At 45.6% G+C, this 20,251-nt stretch overlaps 85 pseudogenes; all 85 read left to right on the top strand.

Annotated features, from left to right (window-relative positions):
- The first annotated feature begins 14 nt into the window (after positions 1-14).
- LOC140089009 (5S ribosomal RNA) lies at positions 15-133 on the top strand (annotated as a pseudogene).
- A 70-nt stretch (positions 134-203) lies between these two features.
- LOC140099782 (5S ribosomal RNA) lies at positions 204-322 on the top strand (annotated as a pseudogene).
- A 70-nt stretch (positions 323-392) lies between these two features.
- On the top strand, positions 393-511 carry LOC140082170 (5S ribosomal RNA; annotated as a pseudogene).
- A 70-nt stretch (positions 512-581) lies between these two features.
- LOC140094690 (5S ribosomal RNA) lies at positions 582-700 on the top strand (annotated as a pseudogene).
- Positions 701-770: 70 nt separating this feature from the next.
- LOC140084256 (5S ribosomal RNA) lies at positions 771-889 on the top strand (annotated as a pseudogene).
- A 70-nt stretch (positions 890-959) lies between these two features.
- LOC140095218 (5S ribosomal RNA) lies at positions 960-1,078 on the top strand (annotated as a pseudogene).
- A 70-nt stretch (positions 1,079-1,148) lies between these two features.
- On the top strand, positions 1,149-1,267 carry LOC140085862 (5S ribosomal RNA; annotated as a pseudogene).
- Positions 1,268-1,337: 70 nt separating this feature from the next.
- LOC140099781 (5S ribosomal RNA) lies at positions 1,338-1,456 on the top strand (annotated as a pseudogene).
- A 70-nt stretch (positions 1,457-1,526) lies between these two features.
- Positions 1,527-1,645, top strand: LOC140080507 (5S ribosomal RNA; annotated as a pseudogene).
- Positions 1,646-1,715: 70 nt separating this feature from the next.
- LOC140083413 (5S ribosomal RNA) lies at positions 1,716-1,834 on the top strand (annotated as a pseudogene).
- Positions 1,835-2,085: 251 nt separating this feature from the next.
- Positions 2,086-2,204, top strand: LOC140099780 (5S ribosomal RNA; annotated as a pseudogene).
- Positions 2,205-2,274: 70 nt separating this feature from the next.
- Positions 2,275-2,393, top strand: LOC140080506 (5S ribosomal RNA; annotated as a pseudogene).
- A 70-nt stretch (positions 2,394-2,463) lies between these two features.
- On the top strand, positions 2,464-2,582 carry LOC140083412 (5S ribosomal RNA; annotated as a pseudogene).
- Positions 2,583-2,833: 251 nt separating this feature from the next.
- LOC140081997 (5S ribosomal RNA) lies at positions 2,834-2,952 on the top strand (annotated as a pseudogene).
- Positions 2,953-3,022: 70 nt separating this feature from the next.
- LOC140099779 (5S ribosomal RNA) lies at positions 3,023-3,141 on the top strand (annotated as a pseudogene).
- A 70-nt stretch (positions 3,142-3,211) lies between these two features.
- LOC140080505 (5S ribosomal RNA) lies at positions 3,212-3,330 on the top strand (annotated as a pseudogene).
- A 70-nt stretch (positions 3,331-3,400) lies between these two features.
- On the top strand, positions 3,401-3,519 carry LOC140083410 (5S ribosomal RNA; annotated as a pseudogene).
- A 251-nt stretch (positions 3,520-3,770) lies between these two features.
- LOC140081996 (5S ribosomal RNA) lies at positions 3,771-3,889 on the top strand (annotated as a pseudogene).
- Positions 3,890-3,959: 70 nt separating this feature from the next.
- On the top strand, positions 3,960-4,078 carry LOC140099778 (5S ribosomal RNA; annotated as a pseudogene).
- A 70-nt stretch (positions 4,079-4,148) lies between these two features.
- Positions 4,149-4,267, top strand: LOC140099777 (5S ribosomal RNA; annotated as a pseudogene).
- A 70-nt stretch (positions 4,268-4,337) lies between these two features.
- On the top strand, positions 4,338-4,456 carry LOC140091555 (5S ribosomal RNA; annotated as a pseudogene).
- Positions 4,457-4,526: 70 nt separating this feature from the next.
- Positions 4,527-4,645, top strand: LOC140087345 (5S ribosomal RNA; annotated as a pseudogene).
- A 70-nt stretch (positions 4,646-4,715) lies between these two features.
- On the top strand, positions 4,716-4,834 carry LOC140099775 (5S ribosomal RNA; annotated as a pseudogene).
- A 70-nt stretch (positions 4,835-4,904) lies between these two features.
- LOC140083303 (5S ribosomal RNA) lies at positions 4,905-5,023 on the top strand (annotated as a pseudogene).
- A 70-nt stretch (positions 5,024-5,093) lies between these two features.
- Positions 5,094-5,212, top strand: LOC140089890 (5S ribosomal RNA; annotated as a pseudogene).
- A 251-nt stretch (positions 5,213-5,463) lies between these two features.
- Positions 5,464-5,582, top strand: LOC140099773 (5S ribosomal RNA; annotated as a pseudogene).
- Positions 5,583-5,728: 146 nt separating this feature from the next.
- LOC140093792 (5S ribosomal RNA) lies at positions 5,729-5,847 on the top strand (annotated as a pseudogene).
- Positions 5,848-5,917: 70 nt separating this feature from the next.
- Positions 5,918-6,036, top strand: LOC140081995 (5S ribosomal RNA; annotated as a pseudogene).
- Positions 6,037-6,295: 259 nt separating this feature from the next.
- LOC140095417 (5S ribosomal RNA) lies at positions 6,296-6,414 on the top strand (annotated as a pseudogene).
- A 70-nt stretch (positions 6,415-6,484) lies between these two features.
- LOC140099772 (5S ribosomal RNA) lies at positions 6,485-6,603 on the top strand (annotated as a pseudogene).
- Positions 6,604-6,673: 70 nt separating this feature from the next.
- LOC140100796 (5S ribosomal RNA) lies at positions 6,674-6,792 on the top strand (annotated as a pseudogene).
- Positions 6,793-6,862: 70 nt separating this feature from the next.
- LOC140095415 (5S ribosomal RNA) lies at positions 6,863-6,981 on the top strand (annotated as a pseudogene).
- A 251-nt stretch (positions 6,982-7,232) lies between these two features.
- LOC140085595 (5S ribosomal RNA) lies at positions 7,233-7,351 on the top strand (annotated as a pseudogene).
- A 146-nt stretch (positions 7,352-7,497) lies between these two features.
- Positions 7,498-7,616, top strand: LOC140085722 (5S ribosomal RNA; annotated as a pseudogene).
- Positions 7,617-7,686: 70 nt separating this feature from the next.
- On the top strand, positions 7,687-7,805 carry LOC140081994 (5S ribosomal RNA; annotated as a pseudogene).
- Positions 7,806-8,064: 259 nt separating this feature from the next.
- LOC140098732 (5S ribosomal RNA) lies at positions 8,065-8,183 on the top strand (annotated as a pseudogene).
- Positions 8,184-8,253: 70 nt separating this feature from the next.
- On the top strand, positions 8,254-8,372 carry LOC140099771 (5S ribosomal RNA; annotated as a pseudogene).
- A 70-nt stretch (positions 8,373-8,442) lies between these two features.
- Positions 8,443-8,561, top strand: LOC140080503 (5S ribosomal RNA; annotated as a pseudogene).
- Positions 8,562-8,812: 251 nt separating this feature from the next.
- Positions 8,813-8,931, top strand: LOC140093808 (5S ribosomal RNA; annotated as a pseudogene).
- Positions 8,932-9,001: 70 nt separating this feature from the next.
- On the top strand, positions 9,002-9,120 carry LOC140099770 (5S ribosomal RNA; annotated as a pseudogene).
- Positions 9,121-9,371: 251 nt separating this feature from the next.
- LOC140087395 (5S ribosomal RNA) lies at positions 9,372-9,490 on the top strand (annotated as a pseudogene).
- Positions 9,491-9,825: 335 nt separating this feature from the next.
- LOC140092023 (5S ribosomal RNA) lies at positions 9,826-9,944 on the top strand (annotated as a pseudogene).
- A 251-nt stretch (positions 9,945-10,195) lies between these two features.
- LOC140082988 (5S ribosomal RNA) lies at positions 10,196-10,314 on the top strand (annotated as a pseudogene).
- A 70-nt stretch (positions 10,315-10,384) lies between these two features.
- On the top strand, positions 10,385-10,503 carry LOC140099769 (5S ribosomal RNA; annotated as a pseudogene).
- A 70-nt stretch (positions 10,504-10,573) lies between these two features.
- On the top strand, positions 10,574-10,692 carry LOC140083302 (5S ribosomal RNA; annotated as a pseudogene).
- Positions 10,693-10,762: 70 nt separating this feature from the next.
- On the top strand, positions 10,763-10,881 carry LOC140089889 (5S ribosomal RNA; annotated as a pseudogene).
- Positions 10,882-11,132: 251 nt separating this feature from the next.
- On the top strand, positions 11,133-11,251 carry LOC140099768 (5S ribosomal RNA; annotated as a pseudogene).
- Positions 11,252-11,397: 146 nt separating this feature from the next.
- On the top strand, positions 11,398-11,516 carry LOC140096468 (5S ribosomal RNA; annotated as a pseudogene).
- Positions 11,517-11,586: 70 nt separating this feature from the next.
- On the top strand, positions 11,587-11,705 carry LOC140080502 (5S ribosomal RNA; annotated as a pseudogene).
- Positions 11,706-11,956: 251 nt separating this feature from the next.
- On the top strand, positions 11,957-12,075 carry LOC140082987 (5S ribosomal RNA; annotated as a pseudogene).
- Positions 12,076-12,145: 70 nt separating this feature from the next.
- Positions 12,146-12,264, top strand: LOC140099767 (5S ribosomal RNA; annotated as a pseudogene).
- A 70-nt stretch (positions 12,265-12,334) lies between these two features.
- Positions 12,335-12,453, top strand: LOC140099766 (5S ribosomal RNA; annotated as a pseudogene).
- Positions 12,454-12,523: 70 nt separating this feature from the next.
- Positions 12,524-12,642, top strand: LOC140083301 (5S ribosomal RNA; annotated as a pseudogene).
- A 70-nt stretch (positions 12,643-12,712) lies between these two features.
- LOC140089888 (5S ribosomal RNA) lies at positions 12,713-12,831 on the top strand (annotated as a pseudogene).
- A 251-nt stretch (positions 12,832-13,082) lies between these two features.
- LOC140099763 (5S ribosomal RNA) lies at positions 13,083-13,201 on the top strand (annotated as a pseudogene).
- Positions 13,202-13,347: 146 nt separating this feature from the next.
- On the top strand, positions 13,348-13,466 carry LOC140096466 (5S ribosomal RNA; annotated as a pseudogene).
- Positions 13,467-13,536: 70 nt separating this feature from the next.
- Positions 13,537-13,655, top strand: LOC140080501 (5S ribosomal RNA; annotated as a pseudogene).
- Positions 13,656-13,906: 251 nt separating this feature from the next.
- On the top strand, positions 13,907-14,025 carry LOC140082986 (5S ribosomal RNA; annotated as a pseudogene).
- A 70-nt stretch (positions 14,026-14,095) lies between these two features.
- LOC140099762 (5S ribosomal RNA) lies at positions 14,096-14,214 on the top strand (annotated as a pseudogene).
- Positions 14,215-14,284: 70 nt separating this feature from the next.
- LOC140083300 (5S ribosomal RNA) lies at positions 14,285-14,403 on the top strand (annotated as a pseudogene).
- Positions 14,404-14,473: 70 nt separating this feature from the next.
- On the top strand, positions 14,474-14,592 carry LOC140089886 (5S ribosomal RNA; annotated as a pseudogene).
- A 251-nt stretch (positions 14,593-14,843) lies between these two features.
- On the top strand, positions 14,844-14,962 carry LOC140099760 (5S ribosomal RNA; annotated as a pseudogene).
- Positions 14,963-15,108: 146 nt separating this feature from the next.
- Positions 15,109-15,227, top strand: LOC140096465 (5S ribosomal RNA; annotated as a pseudogene).
- A 70-nt stretch (positions 15,228-15,297) lies between these two features.
- LOC140080500 (5S ribosomal RNA) lies at positions 15,298-15,416 on the top strand (annotated as a pseudogene).
- Positions 15,417-15,667: 251 nt separating this feature from the next.
- LOC140082985 (5S ribosomal RNA) lies at positions 15,668-15,786 on the top strand (annotated as a pseudogene).
- A 70-nt stretch (positions 15,787-15,856) lies between these two features.
- LOC140099759 (5S ribosomal RNA) lies at positions 15,857-15,975 on the top strand (annotated as a pseudogene).
- Positions 15,976-16,045: 70 nt separating this feature from the next.
- On the top strand, positions 16,046-16,164 carry LOC140099758 (5S ribosomal RNA; annotated as a pseudogene).
- Positions 16,165-16,234: 70 nt separating this feature from the next.
- Positions 16,235-16,353, top strand: LOC140083299 (5S ribosomal RNA; annotated as a pseudogene).
- Positions 16,354-16,423: 70 nt separating this feature from the next.
- On the top strand, positions 16,424-16,542 carry LOC140089885 (5S ribosomal RNA; annotated as a pseudogene).
- Positions 16,543-16,793: 251 nt separating this feature from the next.
- On the top strand, positions 16,794-16,912 carry LOC140099757 (5S ribosomal RNA; annotated as a pseudogene).
- A 146-nt stretch (positions 16,913-17,058) lies between these two features.
- Positions 17,059-17,177, top strand: LOC140096463 (5S ribosomal RNA; annotated as a pseudogene).
- A 70-nt stretch (positions 17,178-17,247) lies between these two features.
- LOC140080499 (5S ribosomal RNA) lies at positions 17,248-17,366 on the top strand (annotated as a pseudogene).
- Positions 17,367-17,617: 251 nt separating this feature from the next.
- On the top strand, positions 17,618-17,736 carry LOC140082984 (5S ribosomal RNA; annotated as a pseudogene).
- Positions 17,737-17,806: 70 nt separating this feature from the next.
- LOC140099756 (5S ribosomal RNA) lies at positions 17,807-17,925 on the top strand (annotated as a pseudogene).
- Positions 17,926-17,993: 68 nt separating this feature from the next.
- Positions 17,994-18,112, top strand: LOC140086603 (5S ribosomal RNA; annotated as a pseudogene).
- Positions 18,113-18,182: 70 nt separating this feature from the next.
- Positions 18,183-18,301, top strand: LOC140099755 (5S ribosomal RNA; annotated as a pseudogene).
- A 70-nt stretch (positions 18,302-18,371) lies between these two features.
- On the top strand, positions 18,372-18,490 carry LOC140086920 (5S ribosomal RNA; annotated as a pseudogene).
- Positions 18,491-18,560: 70 nt separating this feature from the next.
- On the top strand, positions 18,561-18,679 carry LOC140085720 (5S ribosomal RNA; annotated as a pseudogene).
- A 259-nt stretch (positions 18,680-18,938) lies between these two features.
- LOC140099754 (5S ribosomal RNA) lies at positions 18,939-19,057 on the top strand (annotated as a pseudogene).
- Positions 19,058-19,127: 70 nt separating this feature from the next.
- Positions 19,128-19,246, top strand: LOC140082829 (5S ribosomal RNA; annotated as a pseudogene).
- Positions 19,247-19,316: 70 nt separating this feature from the next.
- On the top strand, positions 19,317-19,435 carry LOC140085045 (5S ribosomal RNA; annotated as a pseudogene).
- A 70-nt stretch (positions 19,436-19,505) lies between these two features.
- LOC140099752 (5S ribosomal RNA) lies at positions 19,506-19,624 on the top strand (annotated as a pseudogene).
- A 70-nt stretch (positions 19,625-19,694) lies between these two features.
- On the top strand, positions 19,695-19,813 carry LOC140086919 (5S ribosomal RNA; annotated as a pseudogene).
- Positions 19,814-19,883: 70 nt separating this feature from the next.
- LOC140090118 (5S ribosomal RNA) lies at positions 19,884-20,002 on the top strand (annotated as a pseudogene).
- A 70-nt stretch (positions 20,003-20,072) lies between these two features.
- Positions 20,073-20,191, top strand: LOC140099751 (5S ribosomal RNA; annotated as a pseudogene).
- Positions 20,192-20,251: the final 60 nt, after the last annotated feature.

The raw sequence follows: 20,251 nt of genomic DNA, 5'->3' as shown, positions 1-20,251 counted from the left end.
ATTGAACAGCTGCTGTCAACGGCCATTCTAAGCTGAATGTGCCTGCTCTTGTCAGATCGCAGCAGCAATGCAGCTTAAGGCTTGGCAAGTACCAGCATGGGAGACTGGCTGGGAATCCCAAGTTCCGTTGACCTTTTTGAACCTGAAAATTGTAAGTTTCTCTGTCAAAGATGGTAAAAGAAGGTTCAAATTGAACAGCTGCTGTCAACGGCCATTCTAAGCTGAATGTGCCTGCTCTCGTCAGATCGCAGCAGCAATGCAGCTTAAGGCTTGGCAAGTACCAGCATGGGAGACTGGCTGGGAATCCCAAGTTCCGTTGACCTTTTTGAACCTGAAAATTGTTAGTTTCTCTGTCAAAGATGGTAAAAGAAGGTTCAAATTGAACAGCTGTTGTCAACGGCCATTCTAAGCTGAATGTGCCTGCTCTCGTCAGATCGCAGCAGCAATGCAGCTTAAGGCTTGGCAAGTACCAGCTTGGGAGACTAGCTGGGAATCCCAAGTTCCGTTGACCTTTTTGAACCTGAAAATTGTGTTAGTTTCTCTATGAGATAGTAAAAGAAGGTTCAAACTGAACAGCTGCTGTCAACGGCCATTCTAAGCTGAATGTGCCTGCTATCGTCAGATCGCAGCAGCAATGCAGCTTAAGGCTTGGCAAGTACCAGCATGGGAGACTGGCTGGGAATCCCAAGTTCCGTTGACCTTTTTGAACCTGAAAATTGTGTTCGTTTCTCTATGAGATAGTAAAAGAAGGTTCAAACTGAACAGCTGCTGTCAACGGCCATTCTAAGCTGAATGTGCCTGCTCTCGTCAGATCGCAGCATCAATGCAGCTTAAGGCTTGGCAAGTACCAGCATGGGAGACTGGCTGGGAATCCCAAGTTCCGTTGACCTTTTTGAACCTGAAAATTGTGTTAGTTTCTCTATGAGATAGTAAAAGAAGGTTCAAATTGAACAGCTGCTGTCAACAGCAATTCTAAGCTGAATGTGCCTGCTCTCGTCAGATCGCAGCAGCAATGCAGCTTAAGGCTTGGCAAGTACCAGCATGGGAGACTGGCTGGGAATCCCAAGTTCCGTTGACCTTTTTGAACCTGAAAATTGTTAGTTTCTCTGTCAAAGATGGTAAAAGAAGGTTCAAATTGAACAGCTGCTGTCAACGGCCAAATTAAGCTGAATGTGCCTGCTCTCGTCAGATCGCAGCAGCAATGCAGCTTAAGGCTTGGCAAGTACCAGCATGGGAGACTGGCTGGGAATCCCAAGTTCCGTTGACCTTTTTGAACCTGAAAATTGTGTTAGTTTCTCTATGAGATAGTAAAAGAAGGTTCAAACTGAACAGCTGCTGTCAACGGCCATTCTAAGCTGAATGTGCCTGCTCTCGTCAGATCGCAGCAGCAATGCAGCTTAAGGCTTGGCAAGTACCAGCATGGGAGACTGGCTGGGAATCCCAAGTTCCGTTGACCTTTTTGAACCTGAAAATTGTGTTAGTTTCTCTATGAGATAGTAAAAGAAGGTTCAAATTGAACAGCTGCTGTCAACGGCCATTCTAAGCTGAATGTGCCTGCTCTCGTCAGATCGCAGCAGCAATGCAGCTTAAGGCTTGGCAAGTACCAGCATGGGAGACTGGCTGGGAATCCCAAGTTCTGTTGACCTTTTTGAACCTGAAAATTGTGTTAGTTTTTCTATGAGATAGTAAAAGAAGGTTCAAATTGAACAGCTGCTGTCAACGGCCATTCTAAGCTTAATGTGCCTGCTCTCGTCAGATCGCAGCAGCAATGCAGCTTAAGGCTTGGCAAGTACCAGCATGGGAGACTGGCTGGGAATCCCAAGTTCCGTTGACCTTTTTGAACCTGAAAATTGTGTTAGTTTCTCTATGAGATAGTAAAAGAAGGTTCAAATTGAACAGCTGCTGTCAACGGCCATTCTAAGCTGAATGTGCCTGCTCTTGTCAGATCGCAGCAGCTTAAGGCTTGGCAAGTACCAGCATGGGAGACTGGCTGGGAATCCCAAGTTCCGTTGACCTTTTTGAACCTGAAAATTGTGTTAGTTTCTCTATGAGATAGTAAAAGAAGGTTCAAACTGAACAGCTGCTGTCAACGGCCATTCTAAGCTGAATGTGCCTGCTCTCGTCAGATCGCAGCAGCAATGCAGCTTAAGGCTTGGCAAGTACCAGCATGGGAGACTGGCTGGGAATCCCAAGTTCCGTTGACCTTTTTGAACCTGAAAATTGTGTTAGTTTCTCTATGAGATAGTAAAAGAAGGTTCAAATTGAACAGCTGCTGTCAACGGCCATTCTAAGCTGAATGTGCCTGCTCTCGTCAGATCGCAGCAGCAATGCAGCTTAAGGCTTGGCAAGTACCAGCATGGGAGACTGGCTGGGAATCCCAAGTTCTGTTGACCTTTTTGAACCTGAAAATTGTGTTAGTTTTTCTATGAGATAGTAAAAGAAGGTTCAAATTGAACAGCTGCTGTCAACGGCCATTCTAAGCTTAATGTGCCTGCTCTCGTCAGATCGCAGCAGCAATGCAGCTTAAGGCTTGGCAAGTACCAGCATGGGAGACTGGCTGGGAATCCCAAGTTCCGTTGACCTTTTTGAACCTGAAAATTGTGTTAGTTTCTCTATGAGATAGTAAAAGAAGGTTCAAATTGAACAGCTGCTGTCAACGGCCATTCTAAGCTGAATGTGCCTGCTCTTGTCAGATCGCAGCAGCTTAAGGCTTGGCAAGTACCAGCATGGGAGACTGGCTGGGAATCCCAAGTTCCGTTGACCTTTTAGAACCTGAAAATTGTGTTAGTTTCTCTATGAGATAGTAAAAGAAGGTTCAAACTGAACAGCTGCTGTCAACGGCCATTCTAAGCTGAATGTGCCTGCTCTCGTCAGATCGCAGCAGCAATGCAGCTTAGGGCTTGGCAAGTACCAGCATGGGAGACTGGCTGGGAATCCCAAGTTCCGTTGACCTTTTTGAACCTGAAAATTGTGTTAGTTTCTCTATGAGATAGTAAAAGAAGGTTCAAATTGAACAGCTGCTGTCAACGGCCATTCTAAGCTGAATGTGCCTGCTCTCGTCAGATCGCAGCAGCAATGCAGCTTAAGGCTTGGCAAGTACCAGCATGGGAGACTGGCTGGGAATCCCAAGTTCCGTTGACCTTTTTGAACCTGAAAATTGTGTTAGTTTCTCTATGAGATAGTAAAAGAAGGTTCAAATTGAACAGCTGCTGTCAACGGCCATTCTAAGCTGAATGTGCCTGCTCTCGTCAGATCGCAGCAGCAATGCAGCTTAAGGCTTGGCAAGTACCAGCATGGGAGACTGGCTGGGAATCCCAAGTTCTGTTGACCTTTTTGAACCTGAAAATTGTGTTAGTTTTTCTATGAGATAGTAAAAGAAGGTTCAAATTGAACAGCTGCTGTCAACGGCCATTCTAAGCTTAATGTGCCTGCTCTCGTCAGATCGCAGCAGCAATGCAGCTTAAGGCTTGGCAAGTACCAGCATGGGAGACTGGCTGGGAATCCCAAGTTCCGTTGACCTTTTTGAACCTGAAAATTGTGTTAGTTTCTCTATGAGATAGTAAAAGAAGGTTCAAATTGAACAGCTGCTGTCAACGGCCATTCTAAGCTGAATGTGCCTGCTCTTGTCAGATCGCAGCAGCTTAAGGCTTGGCAAGTACCAGCATGGGAGACTGGCTGGGAATCCCAAGTTCCGTTGACCTTTTAGAACCTGAAAATTGTGTTAGTTTCTCTATGAGATAGTAAAAGAAGGTTCAAACTGAACAGCTGCTGTCAACGGCCATTCTAAGCTGAATGTGCCTGCTCTCGTCAGATCGCAGCAGCAATGCAGCTTAGGGCTTGGCAAGTACCAGCATGGGAGACTGGCTGGGAATCCCAAGTTCCGTTGACCTTTTTGAACCTGAAAATTGTGTTAGTTTCTCTATGAGATAGTAAAAGAAGGTTCAAATTGAACAGCTGCTGTCAACGGCCATTCTAAGCTGAATGTGCCTGCTCTCGTCAGATCGCAGCAGCAATGCAGCTTAAGGCTTGGCAAGTACCAGCATGGGAGACTGGCTGGGAATCCCAAGTTCCGTTGACCTTTTTGAACCTGAAAATTGTGTTAGTTTCTCTATGAGATAGTAAAAGAAAGTAGAAATTAGGCAGCTGCTGTCAACGGCCATTCTAAGCTGAATGTGCCTGCTCTCGTCAGATCGCAGCAGCAATGCAGCTTAAGGCTTGGCAAGTACCAGCATGGGAGACTGGCTGGGAATCCCAAGTTCCGTTGACCTTTTTGAACCTGAAAATTGTTAGTTTCTCTGTCAAAGATGGTAAAAGAAGGTTCAAATTGAACAGCTGCTGTCAACGGCCATTCTAAGCTGAATGTGCCTGCTCTCGTCAGATCGCAGCAGCAATGCGGCTTAAGGCTTGGCAAGTACCAGCATGGGAGACTGGCTGGGAATCCCATGTTCTGTTGACCTTTTTGAACCTGAAAATTGTGTTAGTTTTTCTATGAGATAGTAAAAGAAGGTTCACATTGAACAGCTGCTGTCAACGGCCATTCTAAGCTGAATGTGCGTGCTCTCGTCAGATCGCAGCAGCAATGCAGCTTAAGGCTTGGCAAGTACCAGCATGGGAGACTGGCTGGGAATCCCAAGTTCCGTTGACCTTTTTGAACCTGAAAATTGTGTTAGTTTCTCTATGAGATAGTAAAAGAAAGTAGAAATTAGGCAGCTGCTGTCAACGGCCATTCTAAGCTGAATGTGCCTGCTCTCGTCAGATCGCAGCAGCAATGCAGCTTAAGGCTTGGCAAGTACCAGCATGGGAGACTGGCTGGGAATCCCAAGTTCCGTTGACCTTTTTGAACCTGAAAATTGTTAGTTTCTCTGTCAAAGATGGTAAAAGAAGGTTCAAATTGAACAGCTGCTGTCAACGGCCATTCTAAGCTGAATGTGCCTGCTCTCGTCAGATCGCAGCAGCAATGCGGCTTAAGGCTTGGCAAGTACCAGCATGGGAGACTGGCTGGGAATCCCAAGTTCTGTTGACCTTTTTGAACCTGAAAATTGTGTTAGTTTTTCTATGAGATAGTAAAAGAAGGTTCACATTGAACAGCTGCTGTCAACGGCCATTCTAAGCTGAATGTGCGTGCTCTCGTCAGATCGCAGCAGCAATGCAGCTTAAGGCTTGGCAAGTACCAGCATGGGAGACTGGCTGGGAATCCCAAGTTCTGTTGACCTTTTTGAACCTGAAAATTGTGTTAGTTTCTCTATGAGATAGTAAAAGAAGGTTCAAATTGAACAGCTGCTGTCAACGGCCATTCTAAGCTGAATGTGCCTGCTCTCATCAGATCGCAGCAGCTTAAGGCTTGGCAAGTACCAGCATGGGAGACTGGCTGGGAATCCCAAGTTCCGTTGACCTTTTTGAACCTGAAAATTGTGTTAGTTTCTCTATGAGATAGTAAAAGAAGGTTCAAATTGAACAGCTGCTGTCAACGGCCATTCTAAGCTGAATGTGCCTGCTCTCGTCAGATCGCAGCAGCAATGCAGCTTAAGGCTTGGCAAGTACCAGCATGGGAGACTGGCTGGGAATCCCAAGTTCCGTTGACCTTTTTGAACCTGAAAATTGTGTTAGTTTCTCTATGAGATAGTAAAAGAAGGTTCAAATTGAACAGCTGCTGTCAACGGCAATTCTAAGCTGAATGTGTTAGTTTCTCTATGAGATAGTAAAAGAAGGTTCAAACTGAACAGCTGCTGTCAACGGCCATTTTAAGCTGAATGTGCCTGCTCTCGTCAGATCGCAGCATCAATGCAGCTTAAGGCTTGGCAAGTACCAGCATGGGAGACTGGCTGGGAATCCCAAGTTCTGTTGACCTTTTTGAACCTGAAAATTGTGTTAGTTTCTCTATGAGATAGTAAAAGAAGGTTCAAATTGAACAGCTGCTGTCAACGGCCATTCTAAGCTGAATGTGCCTGCTCTCGTCAGATCGCAGCAGCAATGCAGCTTAGGGCTTGGCAAGTACCAGCATGGGAGACTGGCTGGGAATCCCAAGTTCCGTTGACCTTTTTGAACCTGAAAATTGTGTTAGTTTCTCTATGAGATAGTAAAAGAAGGTTCAAATTGAACAGCTGCTGTCAACGGCCATTCTAAGCTGAATGTGCGTGCTCTTGTCGGATCACAGCAGCGATGCGGCTTAAGGCTTGGCAAGCACCAGCATGGGAGACTGGCTGCGAATCCCAAGTTCCGTTGACCTTTTTGAACCTGAAAATTGTGTTAGTTTCTCTATGAGATAGTAAAAGAAGGTTCAAACTGAACAGCTGCTGTCAACGGCCATTCTAAGCTGAATGTGCCTGCTCTCGGCAGATCGCAGCATCAATGCAGCTTAAGGCTTGGCAAGTACCAGCATGGGAGACTGGCTGGGAATCCCAAGTTCCGTTGACCTTTTTGAACCTGAAAATTGTGTTAGTTTCTCTATGAGATAGTAAAAGAAGGTTCAAATTGAACAGCTGCTGTCAACGGCCATTCTAAGCTGAATGTGCCTGCTCTCGTCAGATCGCAGCAGCAATGCAGCTTAAGGCTTGGCAAGTACCAGCATGGGAGACTGGCTGGGAATCCCAAGTTCCGTTGACCTTTTTGAACCTGAAAATTGTGTTAGTTTCTCTATGAGATAGTAAAAGAAAGTAGAAATTAGGCAGCTGCTGTCAACGGCCATTCTAAGCTGAATGTGCCTGCTCTCATCAGATCGCAGCAGCAATGCAGCTTAAGGCTTGGCAAGTACCAGCATGGGAGACTGGCTGGGAATCCCAAGTTCCGTTGACCTTTTTGAACCTGAAAATTGTTAGTTTCTCTGTCAAAGATGGTAAAAGAAGGTTCAAATTGAACAGCTGCTGTCAACGGCCATTCTAAGCTGAATGTGCCTGCTCTCGGCAGATCGCAGCATCAATGCAGCTTAAGGCTTGGCAAGTACCAGCATGGGAGACTGGCTGGGAATCCCAAGTTCCGTTGACCTTTTTGAACCTGAAAATTGTGTTAGTTTCTCTATGAGATAGTAAAAGAAGGTTCAAATTGAACAGCTGCTGTCAACGGCCATTCTAAGCTGAATGTGCCTGCTCTCGTCAGATCGCAGCAGCTTAAGGCTTGGCAAGTACCAGCATGGGAGACTGGCTGGGAATCCCAAGTTCCGTTGACCTTTTTGAACCTGAAAATTGTGTTAGTTTCTCTATGAGATAGTAAAAGAAGGTTCAATTTGAACAGCTGCTGTCAACGGCCATTCTAAGCTGAATGTGCCTGCTCTCGTCAGATCGCAGCAGCAATGCAGCTTAAGGCTTGGCAAGTACCAGCATGGTAGACTGGCTGGGAATCCCAAGTTCCGTTGACCTTTTTGAACCTGAAAATTGTGTTAGTTTCTCTATGAGATAGTAAAAGAAGGTTCAAATTGAACAGCTGCTGTCAACGGCAATTCTACGCTGAATGTGTTAGTTTCTCTATGAGATAGTAAAAGAAGGTTCAAACTGAAAAGCTGCTGTCAACGGCCATTCTAAGCTGAATGTGCCTGCTCTCGTCAGATCGCAGCATCAATGCAGCTTAAGGCTTGGCAAGTACCAGCATGGGAGACTGGCTGGGAATCCCAAGTTCTGTTGACCTTTTTGAACCTGAAAATTGTGTTAGTTTCTCTATGAGATAGTAAAAGAAGGTTCAAATTGAACAGCTGCTGTCAACGGCCATTCTAAGCTGAATGTGCCTGCTCTCGTCAGATCGCAGCAGCAATGCAGCTTAGGGCTTGGCAAGTACCAGCATGGGAGACTGGCTGGGAATCCCAAGTTCCGTTGACCTTTTTGAACCTGAAAATTGTGTTAGTTTCTCTATGAGATAGTAAAAGAAGGTTCAAATTGAACAGCTGCTGTCAACGGCCATTCTAAGCTGAATGTGCGTGCTCTTGTCGGATCACAGCAGCGATGCGGCTTAAGGCTTGGCAAGTACCAGCATGGGAGACTGGCTCCGAATCCCAAGTTCCGTTGACCTTTTTGAACCTGAAAATTGTGTTAGTTTCTCTATGAGATAGTAAAAGAAGGTTCAAACTGAACAGCTGCTGTCAACGGCCATTCTAAGCTGAATGAGCCTGCGCTCGGCAGATCGCAGCATCAATGCAGCTTAAGGCTTGGCAAGTACCAGCATGGGAGACTGGCTGGGAATCCCAAGTTCCGTTGACCTTTTTGAACCTGAAAATTGTGTTAGTTTCTCTATGAGATAGTAAAAGAAGGTTCAAATTGAACAGCTGCTGTCAACGGCCATTCTAAGCTGAATGTGCCTGCTCTCGTCAGATCGCAGCAGCAATGCAGCTTAAGGCTTGGCAAGTACCAGCATGGGAGACTGGCTGGGAATCCCAAGTTCCGTTGACCTTTTTGAACCTGAAAATTGTGTTAGTTTCTCTATGAGATAGTAAAAGAAAGTAGAAATTAGGCAGCTGCTGTCAACGGCCATTCTAAGCTGAATGTGCCTGCTCTCGTCAGATCGCAGCAGCAATGCAGCTTAAGGCTTGGCAAGTACCAGCATGGGAGACTGGCTGGGAATCCCAAGTTCTGTTGACCTTTTTGAACCTGAAAATTGTGTTAGTTTCTCTATGAGATAGTAAAAGAAGGTTCAAATTGAACAGCTGCTGTCAACGGCCATCCTAAGCTGAATGTGCCTGCTCTCATCAGATCGCAGCAGCTTAAGGCTTGGCAAGTACCAGCATGGGAGACTGGCTGGGAATCCCAAGTTCCGTTGACCTTTTTGAACCTGAAAATTGTGTTAGTTTTTCTATGAGATAGTAAAAGAAAGTTCAAATTGAACAGCTGCTGTCAACGGCCATTCTAAGCTGAATGTGCCTGCTCTCGTCAGATCGCAGCAGCAATGCAGCAAAAGGCTTGGCAAGTACCAGCATGGGAGACTGGCTGGGAATCCCAAGTTCCGTTGACCTTTTTGAACCTGAAAATTGTGTTAGTTTCTCTATGAGATAGTAAAAGAAAGTAGAAATTAGGCAGCTGCTGTCAACGGCCATTCTAAGCTGAATGTGCCTGCTCTCGTCAGATCGCAGCAGCAATGCAGCTTAAGGCTTGGCAAGTACCAGCATGGGAGACTGGCTGGGAATCCCAAGTTCCGTTGACCTTTTTGAACCTGAAAATTGTTAGTTTCTCTGTCAAAGATGGTAAAAGAAGGTTCAAATTGAACAGCTGCTGTCAACGGCCATTCTAAGCTGAATGTGCCTGCTCTCATCAGATCGCAGCAGCTTAAGGCTTGGCAAGTACCAGCATGGGAGACTGGCTGGGAATCCCAAGTTCCGTTGACCTTTTTGAACCTGAAAATTGTGTTAGTTTCTCTATGAGATAGTAAAAGAAGGTTCAAATTGAACAGCTGCTGTCAACGGCCATTCTAAGCTGAATGTGCCTGCTCTCGTCAGATCGCAGCAGAAATGCAGCTTGAGGCTTGGCAAGTACCAGCATGGGAGACTGGCTGGGAATCCCAAGTTCCGTTGACCTTTTTGAACCTGAAAATTGTGTTAGTTTCTCTATGAGATAGTAAAAGAAGGTTCAAATTGAACAGCTGCTGTCAACGGCAATTCTAAGCTGAATGTGTTAGTTTCTCTATGAGATAGTAAAAGAAGGTTCAAACTGAACAGCTGCTGTCAACGGCCATTCTAAGCTAAATGTGCCTGCTCTCGGCAGATCGCAGCATCAATGCAGCTTAAGGCTTGGCAAGTACCAGCATGGGAGACTGGCTGGGAATCCCAAGTTCTGTTGACCTTTTTGAACCGGAAAATTGTGTTAGTTTCTCTATGAGATAGTAAAAGAAAGTAGAAATTAGGCAGCTGCTGTCAACGGCAATTCTAAGCTGAATGTGCCTGCTCTCGTCAGATCGCAGCAGCAATGCAGCTTAAGGCTTGGCAAGTACCAGCATGGGAGACTGGCAGGGAATCCCAAGTTCTGTTGACCTTTTTGAACCTGAAAATTGTGTTAGTTTCTCTATGAGATAGTAAAAGAAGGTTCAAATTGAACAGCTGCTGTCAACGGCCATCCTAAGCTGAATGTGCCTGCTCTCATCAGATCGCAGCAGCTTAAGGCTTGGCAAGTACCAGCATGGGAGACTGGCTGGGAATCCCAAGTTCCGTTGACCTTTTTGAACCTGAAAATTGTGTTAGTTTTTCTATGAGATAGTAAAAGAAAGTTCAAATTGAACAGCTGCTGTCAACGGCCATTCTAAGCTGAATGTGCCTGCTCTCGTCAGATCGCAGCAGCAATGCAGCTAAAGGCTTGGCAAGTACCAGCATGGGAGACTGGCTGGGAATCCCAAGTTCCGTTGACCTTTTTGAACCTGAAAATTGTGTTAGTTTCTCTATGAGATAGTAAAAGAAAGTAGAAATTAGGCAGCTGCTGTCAACGGCCATTCTAAGCTGAATGTGCCTGCTCTCGTCAGATCGCAGCAGCAATGCAGCTTAAGGCTTGGCAAGTACCAGCATGGGAGACTGGCTGGGAATCCCAAGTTCCGTTGACCTTTTTGAACCTGAAAATTGTTAGTTTCTCTGTCAAAGATGGTAAAAGAAGGTTCAAATTGAACAGCTGCTGTCAACGGCCATTCTAAGCTGAATGTGCCTGCTCTCGTCAGATCGCAGCAGCAATGCGGCTTAAGGCTTGGCAAGTACCAGCATGGGAGACTGGCTGGGAATCCCAAGTTCTGTTGACCTTTTTGAACCTGAAAATTGTGTTAGTTTTTCTATGAGATAGTAAAAGAAGGTTCACATTGAACAGCTGCTGTCAACGGCCATTCTAAGCTGAATGTGCGTGCTCTCGTCAGATCGCAGCAGCAATGCAGCTTAAGGCTTGGCAAGTACCAGCATGGGAGACTGGCTGGGAATCCCAAGTTCTGTTGACCTTTTTGAACCTGAAAATTGTGTTAGTTTCTCTATGAGATAGTAAAAGAAGGTTCAAATTGAACAGCTGCTGTCAACGGCCATTCTAAGCTGAATGTGCCTGCTCTCATCAGATCGCAGCAGCTTAAGGCTTGGCAAGTACCAGCATGGGAGACTGGCTGGGAATCCCAAGTTCCGTTGACCTTTTTGAACCTGAAAATTGTGTTAGTTTCTCTATGAGATAGTAAAAGAAGGTTCAAATTGAACAGCTGCTGTCAACGGCCATTCTAAGCTGAATGTGCCTGCTCTCGTCAGATCGCAGCAGCAATGCAGCTTAAGGCTTGGCAAGTACCAGCATGGGAGACTGGCTGGGAATCCCAAGTTCCGTTGACCTTTTTGAACCTGAAAATTGTGTTAGTTTCTCTATGAGATAGTAAAAGAAGGTTCAAATTGAACAGCTGCTGTCAACGGCAATTCTAAGCTGAATGTGTTAGTTTCTCTATGAGATAGTAAAAGAAGGTTCAAACTGAACAGCTGCTGTCAACGGCCATTCTAAGCTGAATGTGCCTGCTCTCGGCAGATCGCAGCATCAATGCAGCTTAAGGCTTGGCAAGTACCAGCATGGGAGACTGGCTGGGAATCCCAAGTTCTGTTGACCTTTTTGAACCTGAAAATTGTGTTAGTTTCTCTATGAGATAGTAAAAGAAAGTAGAAATTAGGCAGCTGCTGTCAACGGCCATTCTAAGCTGAATGTGCCTGCTCTCGTCAGATCGCAGCAGCAATGCAGCTTAAGGCTTGGCAAGTACCAGCATGGGAGACTGGCTGGGAATCCCAAGTTCTGTTGACCTTTTTGAACCTGAAAATTGTGTTAGTTTCTCTATGAGATAGTAAAAGAAGGTTCAAATTGAACAGCTGCTGTCAACGGCCATCCTAAGCTGAATGTGCCTGCTCTCATCAGATCGCAGCAGCTTAAGGCTTGGCAAGTACCAGCATGGGAGACTGGCTGGGAATCCCAAGTTCCGTTGACCTTTTTGAACCTGAAAATTGTGTTAGTTTTTCTATGAGATAGTAAAAGAAAGTTCAAATTGAACAGCTGCTGTCAACGGCCATTCTAAGCTGAATGTGCCTGCTCTCGTCAGATCGCAGCAGCAATGCAGCTAAAGGCTTGGCAAGTACCAGCATGGGAGACTGGCTGGGAATCCCAAGTTCCGTTGACCTTTTTGAACCTGAAAATTGTGTTAGTTTCTCTATGAGATAGTAAAAGAAAGTAGAAATTAGGCAGCTGCTGTCAACGGCCATTCTAAGCTGAATGTGCCTGCTCTCGTCAGATCGCAGCAGCAATGCAGCTTAAGGCTTGGCAAGTACCAGCATGGGAGACTGGCTGGGAATCCCAAGTTCCGTTGACCTTTTTGAACCTGAAAATTGTGTTAGTTTCTCTATGAGATAGTAAAAGAAAGTAGAAATTAGGCAGCTGCTGTCAACGGCCATTCTAAGCTGAATGTGCCTGCTCTCGTCAGATCGCAGCAGCAATGCAGCTTAAGGCTTGGCAAGTACCAGCATGGGAGACTGGCTGGGAATCCCAAGTTCCGTTGACCTTTTTGAACCTGAAAATTGTTAGTTTCTCTGTCAAAGATGGTAAAAGAAGGTTCAAATTGAACAGCTGCTGTCAACGGCCATTCTAAGCTGAATGTGCCTGCTCTCGTCAGATCGCAGCAGCAATGCGGCTTAAGGCTTGGCAAGTACCAGCATGGGAGACTGGCTGGGAATCCCAAGTTCTGTTGACCTTTTTGAACCTGAAAATTGTGTTAGTTTTTCTATGAGATAGTAAAAGAAGGTTCACATTGAACAGCTGCTGTCAACGGCCATTCTAAGCTGAATGTGCGTGCTCTCGTCAGATCGCAGCAGCAATGCAGCTTAAGGCTTGGCAAGTACCAGCATGGGAGACTGGCTGGGAATCCCAAGTTCTGTTGACCTTTTTGAACCTGAAAATTGTGTTAGTTTCTCTATGAGATAGTAAAAGAAGGTTCAAATTGAACAGCTGCTGTCAACGGCCATTCTAAGCTGAATGTGCCTGCTCTCATCAGATCGCAGCAGCTTAAGGCTTGGCAAGTACCAGCATGGGAGACTGGCTGGGAATCCCAAGTTCCGTTGACCTTTTTGAACCTGAAAATTGTGTTAGTTTCTCTATGAGATAGTAAAAGAAGGTTCAAATTGAACAGCTGCTGTCAACGGCCATTCTAAGCTGAATGTGCCTGCTCTCGTCAGATCGCAGCAGCAATGCAGCTTAAGGCTTGGCAAGTACCAGCATGGGAGACTGGCTGGGAATCCCAAGTTCCGTTGACCTTTTTGAACCTGAAAATTGTGTTAGTTTCTCTATGAGATAGTAAAAGAAGGTTCAAATTGAACAGCTGCTGTCAACGGCAATTCTAAGCTGAATGTGTTAGTTTCTCTATGAGATAGTAAAAGAAGGTTCAAACTGAACAGCTGCTGTCAACGGCCATTCTAAGCTGAATGTGCCTGCTCTCGGCAGATCGCAGCATCAATGCAGCTTAAGGCTTGGCAAGTACCAGCATGGGAGACTGGCTGGGAATCCCAAGTTCTGTTGACCTTTTTGAACCTGAAAATTGTGTTAGTTTCTCTATGAGATAGTAAAAGAAAGTAGAAATTAGGCAGCTGCTGTCAACGGCCATTCTAAGCTGAATGTGCCTGCTCTCGTCAGATCGCAGCAGCAATGCAGCTTAAGGCTTGGCAAGTACCAGCATGGGAGACTGGCTGGGAATCCCAAGTTCTGTTGACCTTTTTGAACCTGAAAATTGTGTTAGTTTCTCTATGAGATAGTAAAAGAAGGTTCAAATTGAACAGCTGCTGTCAACGGCCATCCTAAGCTGAATGTGCCTGCTCTCATCAGATCGCAGCAGCTTAAGGCTTGGCAAGTACCAGCATGGGAGACTGGCTGGGAATCCCAAGTTCCGTTGACCTTTTTGAACCTGAAAATTGTGTTAGTTTTTCTATGAGATAGTAAAAGAAAGTTCAAATTGAACAGCTGCTGTCAACGGCCATTCTAAGCTGAATGTGCCTGCTCTCGTCAGATCGCAGCAGCAATGCAGCTAAAGGCTTGGCAAGTACCAGCATGGGAGACTGGCTGGGAATCCCAAGTTCCGTTGACCTTTTTGAACCTGAAAATTGTGTTAGTTTCTCTATGAGATAGTAAAAGAAAGTAGAAATTAGGCAGCTGCTGTCAACGGCCATTCTAAGCTGAATGTGCCTGCTCTCGTCAGATCGCAGCAGCAATGCAGCTTAAGGCTTGGCAAGTACCAGCATGGGAGACTGGCTGGGAATCCCAAGTTCCGTTGACCTTTTTGAACCTGAAAATTGTTAGTTTCTCTGTCAAAGATGGTAAAAGAAGGTTCAAATTGAACAGCTGCTGTCAACGGCCATTCTAAGCTGAATGTGCCTGCTCTCGTCAGATCGCAGCAGCAATGCGGCTTAAGGCTTGGCAAGTACCAGCATGGGAGACTGGCTGGGAATCCCAAGTTCTGTTGACCTTTTTGAACCTGAAAATTGTGTTAGTTTTTCTATGAGATAGTAAAAGAAGGTTCACATTGAACAGCTGCTGTCAACGGCCATTCTAAGCTGAATGTGCGTGCTCTCGTCAGATCGCAGCAGCAATGCAGCTTAAGGCTTGGCAAGTACCAGCATGGGAGACTGGCTGGGAATCCCAAGTTCTGTTGACCTTTTTGAACCTGAAAATTGTGTTAGTTTCTCTATGAGATAGTAAAAGAAGGTTCAAATTGAACAGCTGCTGTCAACGGCCATTCTAAGCTGAATGTGCCTGCTCTCATCAGATCGCAGCAGCTTAAGGCTTGGCAAGTACCAGCATGGGAGACTGGCTGGGAATCCCAAGTTCCGTTGACCTTTTTGAACCTGAAAATTGTGTTAGTTTCTCTATGAGATAGTAAAAGAAGGTTCAAATTGAACAGCTGCTGTCAACGGCCATTCTAAGCTGAATGTGCCTGCTCTCGTCAGATCGCAGCAGCAATGCAGCTTAAGGCTTGGCAAGTACCAGCATGGGAGACTGGCTGGGAATCCCAAGTTCCGTTGACCTTTTTGAACCTGAAAATTGTGTTAGTTTCTCTATGAGATAGTAAAAGAAGGTTCAAATTGAACAGCTGCTGTCAACGGCAATTCTAAGCTGAATGTGTTAGTTTCTCTATGAGATAGTAAAAGAAGGTTCAAACTGAACAGCTGCTGTCAACGGCCATTCTAAGCTGAATGTGCCTGCTCTCGGCAGATCGCAGCATCAATGCAGCTTAAGGCTTGGCAAGTACCAGCATGGGAGACTGGCTGGGAATCCCAAGTTCTGTTGACCTTTTTGAACCTGAAAATTGTGTTAGTTTCTCTATGAGATAGTAAAAGAAAGTAGAAATTAGGCAGCTGCTGTCAACGGCCATTCTAAGCTGAATGTGCCTGCTCTCGTCAGATCGCAGCAGCAATGCAGCTTAAGGCTTGGCAAGTACCAGCATGGGAGACTGGCTGGGAATCCCAAGTTCTGTTGACCTTTTTGAACCTGAAAATTGTGTTAGTTTCTCTATGAGATAGTAAAAGAAGGTTCAAATTGAACAGCTGCTGTCAACGGCCATCCTAAGCTGAATGTGCCTGCTCTCATCAGATCGCAGCAGCTTAAGGCTTGGCAAGTACCAGCATGGGAGACTGGCTGGGAATCCCAAGTTCCGTTGACCTTTTTGAACCTGAAAATTGTGTTAGTTTTTCTATGAGATAGTAAAAGAAAGTTCAAATTGAACAGCTGCTGTCAACGGCCATTCTAAGCTGAATGTGCCTGCTCTCGTCAGATCGCAGCAGCAATGCAGCTAAAGGCTTGGCAAGTACCAGCATGGGAGACTGGCTGGGAATCCCAAGTTCCGTTGACCTTTTTGAACCTGAAAATTGTGTTAGTTTCTCTATGAGATAGTAAAAGAAAGTAGAAATTAGGCAGCTGCTGTCAACGGCCATTCTAAGCTGAATGTGCCTGCTCTCGTCAGATCGCAGCAGCAATGCAGCTTAAGGCTTGGCAAGTACCAGCATGGGAGACTGGCTGGGAATCCCAAGTTCCGTTGACCTTTTTGAACCTGAAAATTGTGTTAGTTTCTCTATGAGATAGTAAAAGAAAGTAGAAATTAGGCAGCTGCTGTCAACGGCCATTCTAAGCTGAATGTGCCTGCTCTCGTCAGATCGCAGCAGCAATGCAGCTTAAGGCTTGGCAAGTACCAGCATGGGAGACTGGCTGGGAATCCCAAGTTCCGTTGACCTTTTTGAACCTGAAAATTGTTAGTTTCTCTGTCAAAGATGGTAAAAGAAGGTTCAAATTGAACAGCTGCTGTCAACGGCCATTCTAAGCTGAATGTGCCTGCTCTCGTCAGATCGCAGCAGCAATGCGGCTTAAGGCTTGGCAAGTACCAGCATGGGAGACTGGCTGGGAATCCCAAGTTCTGTTGACCTTTTTGAACCTGAAAATTGTGTTAGTTTTTCTATGAGATAGTAAAAGAAGGTTCACATTGAACAGCTGCTGTCAACGGCCATTCTAAGCTGAATGTGCGTGCTCTCGTCAGATCGCAGCAGCAATGCAGCTTAAGGCTTGGCAAGTACCAGCATGGGAGACTGGCTGGGAATCCCAAGTTCTGTTGACCTTTTTGAACCTGAAAATTGTGTTAGTTTCTCTATGAGATAGTAAAAGAAGGTTCAAATTGAACAGCTGCTGTCAACGGCCATTCTAAGCTGAATGTGCCTGCTCTCATCAGATCGCAGCAGCTTAAGGCTTGGCAAGTACCAGCATGGGAGACTGGCTGGGAATCCCAAGTTCCGTTGACCTTTTTGAACCTGAAAATTGTGTTAGTTTCTCTATGAGATAGTAAAAGAAGGTTCAAATTGAACAGCTGCTGTCAACGGCCATTCTAAGCTGAATGTGCCTGCTCTCGTCAGATCGCAGCAGCAATGCAGCTTAAGGCTTGGCAAGTACCAGCATGGGAGACTGGCTGGGAATCCCAAGTTCCGTTGACCTTTTTGAACCTGAAAATTGTGTTAGTTTCTCTATGAGATAGTAAAAGAAGGTTCAAATTGAACAGCTGCTGTCAACGGCAATTCTAAGCTGAATGTGTTAGTTTCTCTATGAGATAGTAAAAGAAGGTTCAAACTGAACAGCTGCTGTCAACGGCCATTCTAAGCTGAATGTGCCTGCTCTCGGCAGATCGCAGCATCAATGCAGCTTAAGGCTTGGCAAGTACCAGCATGGGAGACTGGCTGGGAATCCCAAGTTCTGTTGACCTTTTTGAACCTGAAAATTGTGTTAGTTTCTCTATGAGATAGTAAAAGAAAGTAGAAATTAGGCAGCTGCTGTCAACGGCCATTCTAAGCTGAATGTGCCTGCTCTCGTCAGATCGCAGCAGCAATGCAGCTTAAGGCTTGGCAAGTACCAGCATGGGAGACTGGCTGGGAATCCCAAGTTCTGTTGACCTTTTTGAACCTGAAAATTGTGTTAGTTTCTCTATGAGATAGTAAAAGAAGGTTCAAATTGAACAGCTGCTGTCAACGGCCATCCTAAGCTGAATGTGCCTGCTCTCATCAGATCGCAGCAGCTTAAGGCTTGGCAAGTACCAGCATGGGAGACTGGCTGGGAATCCCAAGTTCCGTTGACCTTTTTGAACCTGAAAATTGTGTTAGTTTTTCTATGAGATAGTAAAAGAAAGTTCAAATTGAACAGCTGCTGTCAACGGCCATTCTAAGCTGAATGTGCCTGCTCTCGTCAGATCGCAGCAGCAATGCAGCTAAAGGCTTGGCAAGTACCAGCATGGGAGACTGGCTGGGAATCCCAAGTTCCGTTGACCTTTTTGAACCTGAAAATTGTGTTAGTTTCTCTATGAGATAGTAAAAGAAAGTAGAAATTAGGCAGCTGCTGTCAACGGCCATTCTAAGCTGAATGTGCCTGCTCTCGTCAGATCGCAGCAGCAATGCAGCTTAAGGCTTGGCAAGTACCAGCATGGGAGACTGGCTGGGAATCCCAAGTTCCGTTGACCTTTTTGAACCTGAAAATTGTTAGTTTCTCTATGAGATAGTAAAAGAAAGTAGAAATTAGGCAGCTGCTGTCAACGGCCATTCTAAGCTGAATGTGCCTGATCTCGTCAGATCGCAGCAGCAATGCAGCTTAAGGCTTGGCAAGTACCAGCATGGGAGACTGGCTGGGAATCCCAAGTTCCGTTGACCTTTTTGAACCTGAAAATTGTGTTAGTTTCTCTATGAGATAGTAAAAGAAGGTTCAAACTGAACAGCTGCTGTCAACGGCCATTCTAAGCTGAATGTGCCTGCTCTCGTCAGATCGCAGCAGCAATGCAGCTTAAGGCTTGGCAAGTACCAGCATGGGAGACTGGCTGGGAATCCCAAGTTCCGTTGACCTTTTTGAACCTGAAAATTGTGTTAGTTTCTCTATGAGATAGTAAAAGAAGGTTCAAACTGAACAGCTGCTGTCAACGGCCATTCTAAGCTGAATGTGCCTGCTCTCGTCAGATTGCAGCAGCAATGCAGCTTAAGGCTTGGCAAGTACCAGCATGGGAGACTGGCTGGGAATCCCAAGTTCCGTTGACCTTTTTGAACCTGAAAATTGTGTTCGTTTCTCTATGAGATAGTAAAAGAAGGTTCAAACTGAACAGCTGCTGTCAACGGCCATTCTAAGCTGAATGTGCCTGCTCTCGTCAGATCGCAGCATCAATGCAGCTTAAGGCTTGGCAAGTACCAGCATGGGAGACTGGCTGGGAATCCCAAGTTCTGTTGACCTTTTTGAACCTGAAAATTGTGTTAGTTTCTCTATGAGATAGTAAAAGAAGGTTCAAATTGAACAGCTGCTGTCAACAGCAATTCTAAGCTGAATGTGTCTGCTCTCGTCAGATCGCAGCAGCAATGCAGCTTAAGGCTTGGCAAGTACCAGCATGGGAGACTGGCTGGGAATCCCAAGTTCCGTTGACCTTTTTGAACCTGAAAATTGTGTTAGTTTCTCTATGAGATAGTAAAAGAAGGTTCAAATTGAACAGCTGCTGTCAACGGCCATTCTAAGCTGAATGTGCCTGCTCTCGTCAGATCGCAGCAGCAATGCAGCTTAAGGCTTGGCAAGTACCAGCATGGGAGACTGGCTGGGAATCCCAAGTTCCGTTGACCTTTTTGAACCTGAAAATTGTTAGTTTCTCTGTCAAAGATGGTAAAAGAAGGTTCAAATTGAACAGCTGCTGTCAATGGCCATTCTAAGCTGAATGTGCCTGCTCTCGTCAGATCGCAGCAGCAATGCAGCTTAAGGCTTGGCAAGTACCAGCATGGGAGACTGGCTGGGAATCCCAAGTTCCGTTGACCTTTTTGAACCTGAAAATTGTGTTAGTTTCTCTATGAGATAGTAAAAGAAGGTTCAAATTGAACAGCTGCTGTCAACGGCCATTCTAAGCTGAATGTGCCTGCTCTCCTCAGATCGCAGCAGCAATGCAGCTTAAGGCTTGGCAAGTACCAGCATGGGAGACTGGCTGGGAATCCCAAGTTCCGTTGACTTTTTTGAACCTGAAAATTGTGTTAGTTTCTCTATGAGATAGTAAAAGAAGGTTCAAATTGAACAGCTGCTGTCAACGGCCATTCTAAGCTGAATGTGCCTGCTCTCGTCAGATCGCAGCAGCAATGCAGCTTAAGGCTTGGCAAGTACCAGCATGGGAGACTGGCTGGGAATCCCAAGTTCCGTTGACCTTTTTGAACTTGAAAATTGTGTTAGTTTCTCTATGAGATAGTAAAAGAAGGTTCAAACTGAACAGCTGCTGTCAACGGCCATTCTAAGCTGAATGTGCCTGCTCTCGTCAGATTGCAGCAGCAATGCAGCTTAAGGCTTGGCAAGTACCAGCATGGGAGACTGGCTGGGAATCCCAAGTTCCGTTGACCTTTTTGAACCTGAAAATTGTGTTAGTTTCTCTATGAGATAGTAAAAGAAGGTTCAAATTGAACAGCTGCTGTCAACAGCCATTCTAAGCTGAATGTGCCTGCTCTCGTCAGATCGCAGCAGCAATGCAGCTTAAGGCTTGGCAAGTACCAGCATGGGAGACTGGCTGGGAATCCCAAGTTCCGTTGACCTTTTTGAACCTGAAAATTGTGTTAGTTTCTCTATGAGATAGTAAAAGAAGGTTCAAATTGAACAGCTGCTGTCAACGGCCATTCTAAGCTGAATGTGCCTGCTCTCGTCAGATCGCAGCAGCAATGCAGCTTAAGGCTTGGCAAGTACCAGCATGGGAGACTGGCTGGGAATCCCAAGTTCCGTTGACCTTTTTGAACCTGAAAATTGTTAGTTTCTCTGTCAAAGATGGTAAAAGAAGGTTCAAATTG

This window comes from Engystomops pustulosus, chromosome 9, assembly GCF_040894005.1.
Source record: "Engystomops pustulosus chromosome 9, aEngPut4.maternal, whole genome shotgun sequence".
NCBI lineage: Eukaryota > Metazoa > Chordata > Amphibia > Anura > Leptodactylidae > Engystomops > Engystomops pustulosus.
The sequence above is the reverse complement of the archived record's forward strand: the minus strand, read 5'-3'. Positions and strand labels throughout refer to the sequence as shown.